General features: G+C 31.9%; 1 protein-coding gene and 1 long non-coding RNA gene across 4 annotated transcripts in view; one reads left to right on the top strand and one right to left on the bottom strand.

Annotated features, from left to right (window-relative positions):
- Nlg3 (Neuroligin 3) overlaps positions 1 to 13,592 on the top strand; it is a 613,493-nt gene that overhangs the window by 498,699 nt on the left and 101,202 nt on the right. The gene's annotated exons all lie outside the window — the stretch shown is intronic.
- LOC141452388 (uncharacterized) lies at positions 10,619 to 11,680 on the bottom strand. The gene is made up of 3 exons (XR_012457365.1): positions 11,581 to 11,680; positions 11,093 to 11,485; positions 10,619 to 10,949 (listed from the first exon to the last, which is right to left on the bottom strand). It is a non-coding gene; the product is annotated as an uncharacterized lncRNA (long non-coding RNA).

The raw sequence follows: 13,592 nt of genomic DNA, 5'->3' as shown, positions 1-13,592 counted from the left end.
GGATAGTCTTCATTCCTTTCTCAAAGTTTAATGAATTATTTCTTGAGAATATTGCAATGACTCGCGAAATTCTCGTTTCGTTAGCAAAACAATCGTATATCCCTCATTTAACTGCACATTAAAAATTACACTTAATTGTAAGGATGCAAAGATTGGTATGGAAAAAGAGGACAGAACATCTAAATAAAAGAGAAAACATCTGGCAGCAAAAGTAATTTTCTAAACGAGTTTTTAAACAAAATATTTTTAGCTTTGTTTAATATTATAAGTTTCTAACATATCGATAGAAACGATCAAATACTAATGAAGGCATAACAAAATAAATCCTAATACATCCTCTCTTTATTCATTGTGTTAGAAATTTAAAATTATTTTTTCGAAATTGTATTTATACTAATTATGATTTTTTTTAGGATTGACTTTTGAATTATCTCGATACATTTCAAGCAGTGTTCATCTACATTTTATATTGTCTTCTATGTACACTCTTATTTAAATATGTACATAATGTTTTCTAAAAATTAATATCCCATATAAATCATAACAGAAGCTGTACTTTAGAAGTGTGTACTTAATAATAAATATTTAGTATGGATAAGGTACTCCGAAGAGTCTATTTAATTTCCAATAAAGACAATTGTATTGAAATTCATCTTTTAATAAATTTACTACACCACCGAAAGTTTTGTGATTAAAATTGATTAAAAACTAAATTAATAATCCCTCTCGTGCAATATAAAAACTATAAAAAAATATCTGAGTAAAAATATGCAGTTATAAAATTTCAATTTTTTTTTTTTTAATCTCAGCTAAATTTATTTTAGCTACTACCGAAATAACATTGATATTTAACTGTTTTAAAAAGTAAGATAAAGTTAGAATATTACATTTCCAAACTTTTGTAAGGAATAAAATTAATTTTAAAGTTCTGAACAGGGTATAGTTTTATATTTCAAGGAACTTTTTAGTTGAACAAATCTTTTACTAAATGCTTTGAAAATTCTTTATGCCCTTACATTTTCAATTTTAATTTTGTAATAATTTACTCAATGAACTTGTTTCTTCGAAAAATCATCTTATGTGATATAAAATCAGTTCCATTTAATAAAGATTTCCGTTGCGTCTAGTGCTTCAGAGAGTGAACATCACATGTTTTGTCTCTGTGTAATTTGTGAATTTTATAGTGGTTATACTCTGAATTTTGAATTGAATTTTTGACAAGTGTTTGTTTTAAAAGTGTGAAAACTATATACAAAATTTCAGACAAATCTACCGAGCAGCTTTTTAGTAATTAATTAAAATAATTATTAAATCTATAAAGAGTTGTGTTTCTATCTGGGCAAAGGTTGTTAAATTATTTGCTATAGTTTATACCAAGAGAAGAGAGTTGAGAGAGAATAGCGCTCAGGAGAGAAGAGAGGAGGCAATAATACTGTGAGTACCCCTTCCACTTTACCTTCTTGACCATGCCTAGTGACAGAGAGCGTACTAGTAGCGCTTCTAGTGGGGCACTGTCGAACCCTGCAATTGGTGCGGTTGACTCAAGTAGCGTAATTATCTCTAAGCTGGATTCGCTGGCTAGCGATATAGCCGCGAGTAGAAGAGAGCAGGCTTCTCTATCAGCCGAAATAAAGGACTTGAAAAATGATCTTAAAAAAATATCAGAAAAATTAGCCAAAGAACTGCAAATATGTAAACGGAAAATTTCTAGGCTAATGGAGGAAAATAAAAAGATTAAAGAGCAGATTACCTCCTTAAATAGAGAAATCTCTTTCTCCTCTCAAACCCCTTTTCTCTTCAATGTAAAGATTGATAATTATCCTGTTGCAGTTGATGAAAATTTATTTTTGATTGTCAAGAAAATTTCTGAATCTATAGGTATGGAAATCAGAGAGGAAATGATAGATTATATTTACCGTCGGAATTTTGGGAAGAAGACTGTTCCGTCTATTATAATTAAATTTTTGCATGTATCAGTAAAAACTAAATTCATTATAAACGCAAAAAGAAATAAAGATAGACTTTACCCTGAAGATCCGAGTAGAAATATTTATGTAAATGAATTACTCTCTTCGTTTAATTATAAATTATTTACCATGGCTATAGATTACAAGAGACAGGGTTTCGTAGAGTCAGCCTGGCATAGGAATGGTGTAATTCTCATTAAAAAGAAGGCAAATGAGAGGCCTAAAGCTATACGGTGTAAAGAAGATTTACAGGCTCTGAATCCTGCTATATCGGCTATATTTTCTTCAGATGATGAGGATCTGGATCCCCCTCTTGAATCTGATGCGTCTACATCTTCTGTAGGTTCCAAACGGAGGAGAGGGGAACACAAACTGGGGCGATCTCCATCTATCACTAGTTTTTTATCCCGGAAGCACAAATAAGTTCATCTACTACTTCCTCTGCACATGGATGTTTATTAGAGACTATTTCATTTAATGTTCACCAGAATCAAGACAATTTTCACTCATTAGTTAACCGAAAATTCCCCCAAATTCTATTTTGGAATGTCCAAGGGTACAATAATCTATGTGAGAATATTGGTCACTTTGAGAATTATGATATAATCTGCTGTTCTGAGACTTGGCACCTAAATGAAATTAAGAAATCTCCTTCGAAAAGTTTTGATTTGGCAGCATCATCCTTGGCTATCAGAGAGAAATCCAGAGGAAGAGGAAGTGGCGGTCTACTGATCTTCGTTAAAAGTGATGTGTTTAAAGTTCGTGTTGTTGAGTCGTGTCATTGGTGGTTGATTTTAGAGCTTAAAAGTGAGGTTGTTTCTTTTCTGCTAATTTTTGTCTATTTCAAACCCTCATTAGATATATCTGTTCTCTTAGATTTATTTGACATCTCAGTTAAGAATTTATTAAGTAATAATAGAAAACTATGTGTATTGGGGGGTGACTTTAACTCAAGGGTTGGTATTATGGACAATTTTGATGGAATCTATGACTATTCTAATCTTAATGATGTACATGATAGTTTAGATGAATATTGTAATCAGAGAGGTCGTCTGCTAATTCAATTTATGCATGATAATTCTTTTATTCTTATAAATGGTAGATCTTATAGCGATCATCCGGCGCAATTTACCTTCGTTTCTCATTTAGGAAAAAGTATTAATGATTTGATCTGGTGTAATAACGCTAACATGGATGATATATATGATTTAAAAATACTTAATAACATCTCTATGTCTGATCATTTCCCTGTTTTATTGCAGCTTAACTTTGATTATCAACACTCCACCTGTAATTTTTCTAATTCTATTGCTAACAAGGTTGATGTCTGTAGATGGGATAGCAACAAATCTGTCCTCTATAAAGAATTTATGATGTACTCAGATAAAGTCTCAAGTCTTAGTAAATCATCCGATATTATGTTTGAAAATTTTCTAAACACTTTAACTTATGCTGCAACTTGTCTTGGGTTGAAACATGAAAAAATTGTTTATAACAAGTCAAATTATTCATCTAATAAGCCTTGGTATGATTTAGAGCTTAAAACTTCAAAAAAATTAGTTAAGCAACAGTTAACTATATGCAGGCGAAATGGTTTTTTGGATTTAGACTACAAAATGTATGTTTTGTTAAAGAATAAGTACAAAAAGTTAATTAAAGATAAAAAGAATAACTATGACAAATCAATATTAGATGATTTTTCCAATGTTAAAGATCCTAAGGCTTTTTGGTCAGTAGTCAGAAAATTTAAAACAAAAAGAAATAATTCAAACTTAGTCTCTCTGCAAGATTGGGAAAAATTCTATACTGATATCTATCAACCATGCCCTACCATTGAGGGCTCTTATTTTGGCGTTTCTTTGCCTATTCTGGATGAGCCAATTGATTTCAATGAAATTATTTTGAGTTTATCAAAATGTAAATCAAACTCTGCTCCTGGTCAGGACGGTTTTTCTTTTGAGTTTCTGAAATTTCTTCCACAAAACTGGCTACTTTATTTGCAAGTTCTATTTAATAATATTCTAGAAACTGAATGTATTCCTAAACTTTGGTCGAGAATTTCTCTTTGTATGCTCCACAAGAAAGGTGATAGGCATGATCCTGCAAATTATAGGGGGATAGCTCTGGCTAATTGCACTTTAAAGGTTTTTACTCAAATTTTGTTAAATCGTTTGATTATCTGGGAATCAGAATTTAAAATTTTGCCGGAGTCTCAGTCAGGGTTCAGAAGCGGTCGTGGTTGTCTTGACAACATTTTTACTCTGTCCTCTGTAATACATCTCCACCTCCGTTTGAAGAAAAGGATTGTTTACGCTTGTTTTGTGGATTTTAAACGGGCATTCGACTCCGTTAAACATCATCTTCTTTGGTCTAAATTGTTCTTGATGGGAGTAAGTCCAAAGCTCATCAGAATCTTAAAAAATCTGTATGGAAATGCTGTTTTAAATGTAAGGGTAGGATCTAATCTATCCTCTGATATTTTAATGACTGAAGGGGTCTTGCAAGGGGAAATCCTCTCACCGTTCCTGTTTATTCTGTTTCTGTCTGATTTAGAAAACTTCCTCAAGGAAAGAGCGGGAGTTCCTGGTTTGAATATTGATGGCCTTAACGAATTATTGGTTCTTGTGTATGCAGACGACCTTATTATTCTGTCTGACACATATGTTGGAATGAAAAGAAATTTAAAGGCGCTGGAGGAATATTGTCATTTGAATTCCCTAAAAGTAAACCCAGCTAAAACTAAAATTATAAAATTTCATAGAGGGCGCACAACTCTTTCGGAAAAATTTTTCTATGAAAACACAGAAATCGTTTTGACGAATAAATACGTCTATCTAGGCGTGCAGTTTTCCTCTTCATCCATGTTTCTCTCAGCAACAGAATACTCAATCTCAAGGTTTAATATTGCTGCTGGTACCGTAAACAATATTCTGGCGAAAGTCAGGAGTAACTCATGGTCCAGTAATGTAGCTCTGTTTAATTCAATTGCCCGTTCCACATTGCTCTATTCAGTTCAAATCTGGGGACTAAGGTATTTAGACCGTTTAGAATATGCCCAAACAAATTTTTATAAACATCTTTTTCATCTATTAAAATCTACTCCGTACTATATAATACTGTTGGAAACTGGATTACCTCATATAGCCACCACTGTTTTTAAGCTTACGTTGAAATGGTTATGTAAAATATTGGAAATGGATCGATCCAGATTACCCCGTATTTGTTACGATAGGCTGTTACACCTCGATTCCTCATCGTCTAATAACATCAAGTTCAACTGGGTAACCCAAGTTAAGGAATTTTTTATAAATGTCGGTTATAACCATCTTTGGGAAATGCAGGATCCATATGTAATCCGTGAAAATCTAAATGCAATGTTGTCAACCTTTGAAGCCAATTTACACAATACTGATGTAGCCAGATTATACTCCTCAAATTATAGCATTTATTACAGAAATATTCCTTTAAATACCTCGGATGTTCAAAATTATCTTCTACTTTCTCTACCATTTCCTGTAACTAGCATATTGTTTCAACTTAGAACTTGCAGTAATTTCTCCATTAAAATCATCCATAAAGCAATAGCCTACTTAATAAATCCTAACCTGCTCTGTACTCTTTGTAATCTCCATGAAAATGAAGACTTATTTCATTTGATTATTACCTGTCCGATTTATGAATTTATTAGATTAAAATATCTACCCCAATTATCTATCCCAACCATAAATAGCAGAGAGGAACAACTTTTTCATTTATTATCACCTTTATCAAAATCTGACTGCCTTAATATTTACAATTATATAATAAATGTAGTAATGCTGCGCTCATCCTTACTCAATGACTAAAGTAATAAGGTGCTGTTATAATATTTAAGTTTTAATTTAATTTAGAAGTTTAATTCTCATTTTTTATTTTTTTTTATTTTTATATTATGTGATTTATTATTATTTTATTATTATTTTTTGTTTAAGTTCTATTTAATTTTGTTTCTTTTAATATTGTTTTTAAAAAGTTGGTTTATGCAACTCCTTCTGTACACCTATCTGGTTAAAACAGAATAAATAAAAAAAAAAAAATAAAGATTTCCATCGTTTTTACTTATACGAAAAACTTAATTGATAAAGAGCAACAGAAGCAATAGTTCTCTAGCCTCTGAGAACTTGTCAAGTGTTTGAAAAAAACTTTGTGCTGACCACTATCTTGAAAAGTTACTTTCTTCGAAGTGCTTTCACATAAGTTGTGTTCATTTAATCGCAGTTGACATGCTTTGGGAGAATCACTTACTAGTGGCGGAACTTCGCTGAACTTCAAGGCAATGAAAGTGCTGGTTTGCTATTGTTCAATTAAAAACAAAGTCATTTGCAGTCGTAGGTTATTATTTAGTTAAAGCTGGTACAGGATGTGTGATTTATAGGAGAAAGAGGCTAATACCTCGTAACTTTGTCGTTTGTTTAGTGACTCGCCTTCAATAATGTTTTGGACTCCATCGAAAAATACACATTTTTTGTTGTACATAAAGTTGCATGACTTTTCATCTAATTGTCAGAATTCAGGCTAAACGTTAACTGTATTTGAATTATTCCTAGTAATTGAGCGTGGGAAGCGATGTTGATATAGCAATTATTGTTCTGCTATTAAATTTGAAGAAACGTCCGTGACAACTGTAACTATTAATGCCACATTTGTGAATGGTGTGCCTCGTCAGTCAAAACGTTACTATCCAAAAATGATGTGATGTAAAAAAACATTAAGCGCCTAAAACATGTAAAGATTATAAAGCTTTAGTTTGGGAAGAAATGTAAATTTTCTAGAATTAAAATCTGCTGAACTAGTCAATGAGTGTGTACCATCCAAAAGTGCACAATTCCTCATTGTGAAGTTGAACAATTTATTAATAATAATAATTTAGTGAAGATTAAATAATAAGTAATTTAAGGGCAGATCTCGTTTATTAAAGCCATTGGAACTATAAATCACCCGTCAAAATAAAAAAGTAAGGGAATTTCTACTGTTTCTAGATCAAATGATAATGATGGGCTGCTGAAACCACATAATGAAGCAGGAAATCATGTCACAATTCATTTGGACCACTAGAACGTCAAAATGAAGCAGATCATTACGAAATCAATGAAGGGCCACTAGGTCGAAAAATAAAGAATAAAATGGCCAAAAAAGCTTTAGTGAACACTGACAAGAGTTAAAACTGGTTTTCAACACGTACAATGATTTTTAGTGAGTTACTCCTGTCAAATTAAATAATATGTGTCTGTAAAAATTAACCCTCAAATAACTAATGTTAATTATAAAACCTCCCCCATGCAGAGACACCGTTAAGTTCAGAAGACCGTACCCATAGTAGTTCCCATAACACCTAAAACGTTTTTGCTTTGTTTTCGTGAAAAAATGTTTTGAAGTTGTTGGAGAAACTTATAAAAAAAAAAAAAAGATAAATGCAGAAACCTGTTAAATGCTGTACATTTATATTTTATTAAAAATCTAATAAGTTTTGATTATTAGAGTGACGTTCTGTTATTGAGATGATTTCAATGGACCTTGTTTAACTTAACAATTCGTTGTTGTAGAAATTAATGGATATAATATCGGCGACGGTGGAGAAATCAATCAGAACACGAGAAGTGATTAAGGAACGGTACTCTACATTACAAATCAAATAGAAGAGGAAGACGATTGGTATGAGATAAATTAAAAGAATTAGCGCTAGCTAGAAAATTTGGAAAAAAAATTCAGTCAGATATTGAATATTCGGCGGAGGATGATAAAAAAAAAACAGAACACCGAATTACAGGTGTGCCTTTGGAAGATTGTAGAGCATATACACGCAAAGTTCGGGAAGAAACATGCGATTAGTGTGGCAAGGAAAGCGCAAAGAGCAAGATTCTAATTGGTGTGGGATGAAATCAGAGAACCCAGGCAGTTTCCAATCTACGGACATGAACCAATTAAGAGCATTGTTTATTACTATACTTTTTCCCACATCTTCCAGCAGCACTGCAAACCCTCACATATAATATACAAGTAATCACTGTTTTGATTATTTTATTGTGGCGCTCAGTTAATACAGTTAGGTCAGTGGGTCTTTTTTTATTATAAATAATAAAAGATGTACCCTAAAATTCTCTTCTAATTTGAAAAAAAAAAAAGGCATTTAACGTTTGGGGCAAAGCATTTAACCCCCTCATATGTGATGAAAAGTACATTATATTCAAGTGACATTTCAGAGAAGTGCTTTAAGTTGAAGTTACCTGGGATTCATTCTGAAATTTAATTTTCTTGGGAAAATATTTCAAATCAAATCTAGGTATCTAGATGTCACCCATCTAGTTTAATAAAAATCGTAGCAGTTATTTTCGAAGAAATAGACAAATCATTTCAGTTGGCGGAAGATGGTTACCAAAACCTTGGTAACCAGAACCAAAACGGTATACCAAGTATCATCTTTCTGCAACTTCTCGTTTTAGATATCGGTAAAAATTTATCGTTTTCAAGATACTCTGGTTACGGTGAAAACACTATTTTGTAAATTTGACAGCATCCAATACTCATTAGGAAAGTTGAAGTCGATTATTGTTTGTTCGATGTAGTTTAAACGCAGGCATTTAAGCGAGTAGAGGTGTTAGTGTTTGGAACTTAACTATGGAGTAACTTTATCAATGGAAAACTTTGTAAATAAATCCGAACTGCTTTATTTCTACAAATTTGACCAGCTTACATCATTTAAAACAACCTAATGTATTTATTAGTTTCTAAAATCTCAAATAATTAATGATTTTTTATTTGTTTAGTACGTGGAATTGGAAACGAAACAACGTAAATAAACAATATCTCATTGAATGTTTAAGATTGGCGCTTTCTACGATACGAGCATTATGGAATATGTCCAAAAAGAATTTGTCTCAACTGGACTAACGATCTTTGGTGAGTTTTATTAAAATGTTTTTAAAGCGGTTGATGGCCAGAATTCGTCGCAATCTTCCAAAATAACGGGATAAAAAAACAAACCTTTAGAGTTATCATTTAACAACGGCTCGCTGCTTTTTGTTCCTGGATTTTTCACTAAAAAAAAAAAGTCAGTGGTTGAATCATTTAGAGTATTTGCCTGATTTAACACTCTGTGACTTCTTTTTATTCCCAAACATGTGTTATTTTGATGATATTTCGACTATAAAACTGCTTTGATGTGTCTTTTTGGAGGCATTATCCCAATGTGTGCTGGAACAAGAGTTCGAATCCTTATTTTAAGAGAGACGTATGGGCTCATTTTGTATTTAAACTGTGTATATTTGTGTACATTCTGGCCTCGTTTTAAAGTTCCACTCTTAAAAATTGTTTGGCACAATGTTTAATTTCTATAGGCAAAAAGTAAGCATCTACTTAAGAATTAATGTTGTAACAAATTTTTGTTGCCATTGAGCGAGGTCCTGGGAATAGCCTTCTTCTGCACGGCTTTCAACTTCCTTCATAGTACTAATTAATTATGTTTGCATAAATAAGTTAAAAAAAAGAAGTGAATAACACTGCAATAAATTACTTTTGTTGTTTTATACTACATAGTGAACAGAGAAAAGAGAGATTTGGTTGAATTGTTGTGGGAGTGGCTGTAGTAACACAAAGTGGGAGATATAAATAATTAATGGATTATATTCTCGGCTGTGGCTCTACTTCATGGCCGCTGGAAATATAAATTGACGATCTCATTGGTAACGAGTACAGCTAGAGAGGCCCACGCTGATGGTCTCCATCGTCGGTCCACCATTGTAAAACAATCACACACCAACACAGTCTACAACTGTTCACAAACAGAACAGTACTGAGAACAAATCGATGCTAAAATCAACCAAGTGAACAGATTAAATCAATCACAAGCCTAACTCAATCGCGTGAATCAGATTTGTTTGGGTAAAACTTAATCAGGCAGTTTAAATTAACATCACAATAATCTGCATTTTTTTTAAAATGAACATTTTCGTACAATTAACGCACCCAGCTCTGTGCTTAAATCATTTTGTTTTATTCCAAGTAGTTGATTTAAGATAACTTGCAATGGGTATTTGTCAGGTGATTGTCATTCGTCAAGACATGATCAAGTTCACGAAACTCCTTCTTTATGGAATCCTGTACCTCACCAAGCCTAATTAGTAAAAATACAATACTTATCTCAAGTTAAATGTATGTGACATAAACAAATCTCAAGACCTTTATAAATTGTAGTGTGGCTGCGTGATGCTTGATATACTTTAGAACAGTGAAGTTAGACAGGAGAAGAATTTATTTAGAAACTAGAATTATAGCAGACAAGGGCTTAAGACTTTTTGAAAGCACTTTGTTACAAACGATAAAATGTTTATAACTAAAAAAAGTAAAAGAAAGTAATTGCCTATTTTTTTTTCAGACAGTGCCTAATGTCTAACTTCCAATTAGGTCTTACGGAAGCACGTACTTTACTATCTGCTTTATAAAAAATAAGTAGCTAATCGCGGGATAGACTTACAAATTCACGCTCGTAACTACTACTCCGTCACTGGAACTATTTACTATAATTTTTGTAAAGTTTATAACTATTTATTTTTACGCAATGTACTTATGCAGTGTGTGATATTACAAAATAGATTCCCATTACTTTTAAACTCATTTATTTGAATTATTTTTATTTGGCGTAATGCAGATAAGCAGATATAACTAATCAAGATTTCTGTAATCCGAATTTGCCATTTCCTAGCACTCCAACAACTGAAGTCATTAATCTTTTTTTTTTTAAATAATCATTTTTAAGTATTTTATTGGAATGTTTGAACGAATTTAGAGAGCACGACAATGAATGTTGAAATTAAAGCAAAACCAGAAAGTTTAATTCGAGATAGAGCCTCTGTTTAATTAATTGCATCTGGGTTGCGTTTCCTTTCTGGCCCAATTTCTCATGGGTATACTCTTGCAACGTAATACCTTCTAGCTTCCGTTTTCCTCCTTAAGAAAATTAAGATATTAACTTATTTTCTAGGATTGGCTATAAAACATTGCACATTTCCTATTTTATTATTTATGTTACATTTATTTCAAAGGTTTTTTAAGATGCTTTGACGAGACAGTAAAAAAAAAGTTTTATTTACCACTGAGTTTCTATCCAAAGAGGACATTGTCAGCAAAATACCAAAAACATACTACGCTGACCATGGAGCGGATTTAGTTTAGTGGATATATGAGCACAAATTTCTAAATGGGATGTCTATAATTCAAGTCTCGCTTGCGACGAATAAAATAATATTTGTTATAAACATTGTATTATGAATGTAATAAGAACGTCCTCCATCCTCTCGAGTAATTTTTGAAAAAAAAGCTGTCACTTAAGTCAAATTCTGATTGAATGTGTTTTGAGCCGAAACCTTATCGGGAGTCGCATAAACCATAACCCAGTTTCGTATTGGATCCAGATCAAACTCCAGGATTATGTGCAACGGAGTTTATTCAACCGTAGCTCATAACTCACAACTTACAAATCGTTTCTATAAACAATAAATATTTTTGTACTTATTTGAATGTACTTATTTGTACTTATATGAATAAATGCTAACAAATTAACAATAAATATGGCATCTACCACATTTGTCTGCTTCTCCGGATCCAAAACCCAAAACCAGATACAAATTAATTACAAAACTGAATACTAATAGTAATAATGTTCTTAACACACCAATCACATGGTAGCTATTCTAAAATAGAAACCCATATGTTCGATACTTATTTTAAAATAGAAACCCATATGTTGTGCACTAACAAATTTATCAAGGTTCCTTCAATTGTTTATACTTTATTTTTCTCCCATCACATACACGGGCGTACGCCCTCAGATAATCTGCTTAAAATATTCTGCTGATGCAGCGGACCAAAAACATGTATTACAGTGTAAATTCAATTGGGGGGGGGGGGGGAATTAACGGATTTTTCACTATGATAGGAAATAAAATCGTGAAACAATTCCAGCAGTGGATTTCGCACACTGGTGTAATTTATTGGAAACATGGCGGTCGTTTAATCAACTCAATTATTGCCGGACGGTGTTAAAAAAAGATAAGGAATGAACCTACTTTAATTTACTACCAGAATTACACATCTAATCAGCCCTCTGCTGCTGCTTAGATTTACTGGACTTCCTAGATTATCAAACATTCCATGAAGTTTAACCGATTGTATAATTTTGTAAGTGTATTAGACGCAGAAATGTCAGGTTCGAGATTCGATAAATTATATTTGTTTATTTTATATAGGTACGAACATATATTGGCTATAATTTATATGTACTATATTTTAGAAATGACATTATTATTAGTAGGTATTATATTGGAACTTTGTAAAGTGCCTCTACTTCATTTCTACCCATAATTTTGTTCCCATTAAAGAAATGTTCTCAGTTTGTTCACTTTGAGTTCTTTAAAGTTAATTTTGAACTCAATAAATTTACAATTCCTATGAAATGATCCGATATATGTGGCTAACCGTAAATGGAACCGAAAATGGTACAAAATTCAATTATGCAATTTAATATAAAATTTAATAAGAAAACTGCGACAATTAAACAGAACTTATTGACGGCAAAGTTTTCAAATAAGTGTATCTTTGAAGGAGCTAAAAACAACTAAGAAACTTATACATAAAAAAAAAGCAAAGAAACAAGCAAACAAAGAAAATAAAGGAATCGATAAATAAGCGAGATAAACACTTAAAACTTGATACTGTTCTTCTTGATTGCAATAAGAAAGTGCCTTTGTGGATGCAGGGTTCTTAACTCTAAAGAGGAAAGTTTTAATATTAAAGTTTGAAGGACATGCGATTACCGAACACCTACTCATACGAAGAAAGAAAAAATTCATTGATGCATTAAAAGGTAAAAATAAAAGTTGCCCAGATTTGTATTGATTGTAACAGAAGTCTAAATTTTGCCTCTCAAGATAGATGCTGTTTTCTCTCTTTTTTTTTTTTAATATATCAAGAACCCATTATTCAGGTCTCTATTTAACTGTTAATCTATTTTTTCATTATCTACATGATCCTTTAGTATATTTAGACTAAATCTTAAACACGTGATCAATTGGAGTTCAACACAAATAATAATGCAATTTTTATCCTTGTACATCTTATCCAACACAGAAAGCTTCTCCCCTAAGAATTATTGTTCCACTTAAGAAAGCCAAAGTAGAATAAAGCTGACATTAGAATTCCAATCATTTGAAATAAATATCGGAATGATTCGAAACTAAGATTGGAGTTGGGATTTAAATTAGGGTACTGGGCTACGTAGATCAGAAATATTTTCTGTTGTAATTTTAAATAAAATTTAACTATTTATTTATTTATTTATTTATTTATTGTTATAGTGGTTAAAATTTAACTATTGCTTTGCAATCTTTATCTGCGCAATGAATACGCCAAATCTGTATTCTCTAGACCAAAAAAAATAATGAACTTATATTTATGAACCTTGTAAAATCTCTTCTTCATTAAAGTTGGGCCTATCTTTAAAAGGAAAATAAATAAAGGCATCGACTCGACTTACATGTGAAAACAATGACTCATTGTTTAGATTGTGTAATTGGTGTAGATCGAGTTCGTGTT

This window comes from Rhodnius prolixus, unplaced genomic scaffold (genome assembly GCF_049639745.1).
Source record: "Rhodnius prolixus isolate KJV_2025 unplaced genomic scaffold, Rpr scaffold_3, whole genome shotgun sequence".
Lineage (NCBI taxonomy): Eukaryota > Metazoa > Arthropoda > Insecta > Hemiptera > Reduviidae > Rhodnius > Rhodnius prolixus.
The sequence above is the reverse complement of the archived record's forward strand: the minus strand, read 5'-3'. Positions and strand labels throughout refer to the sequence as shown.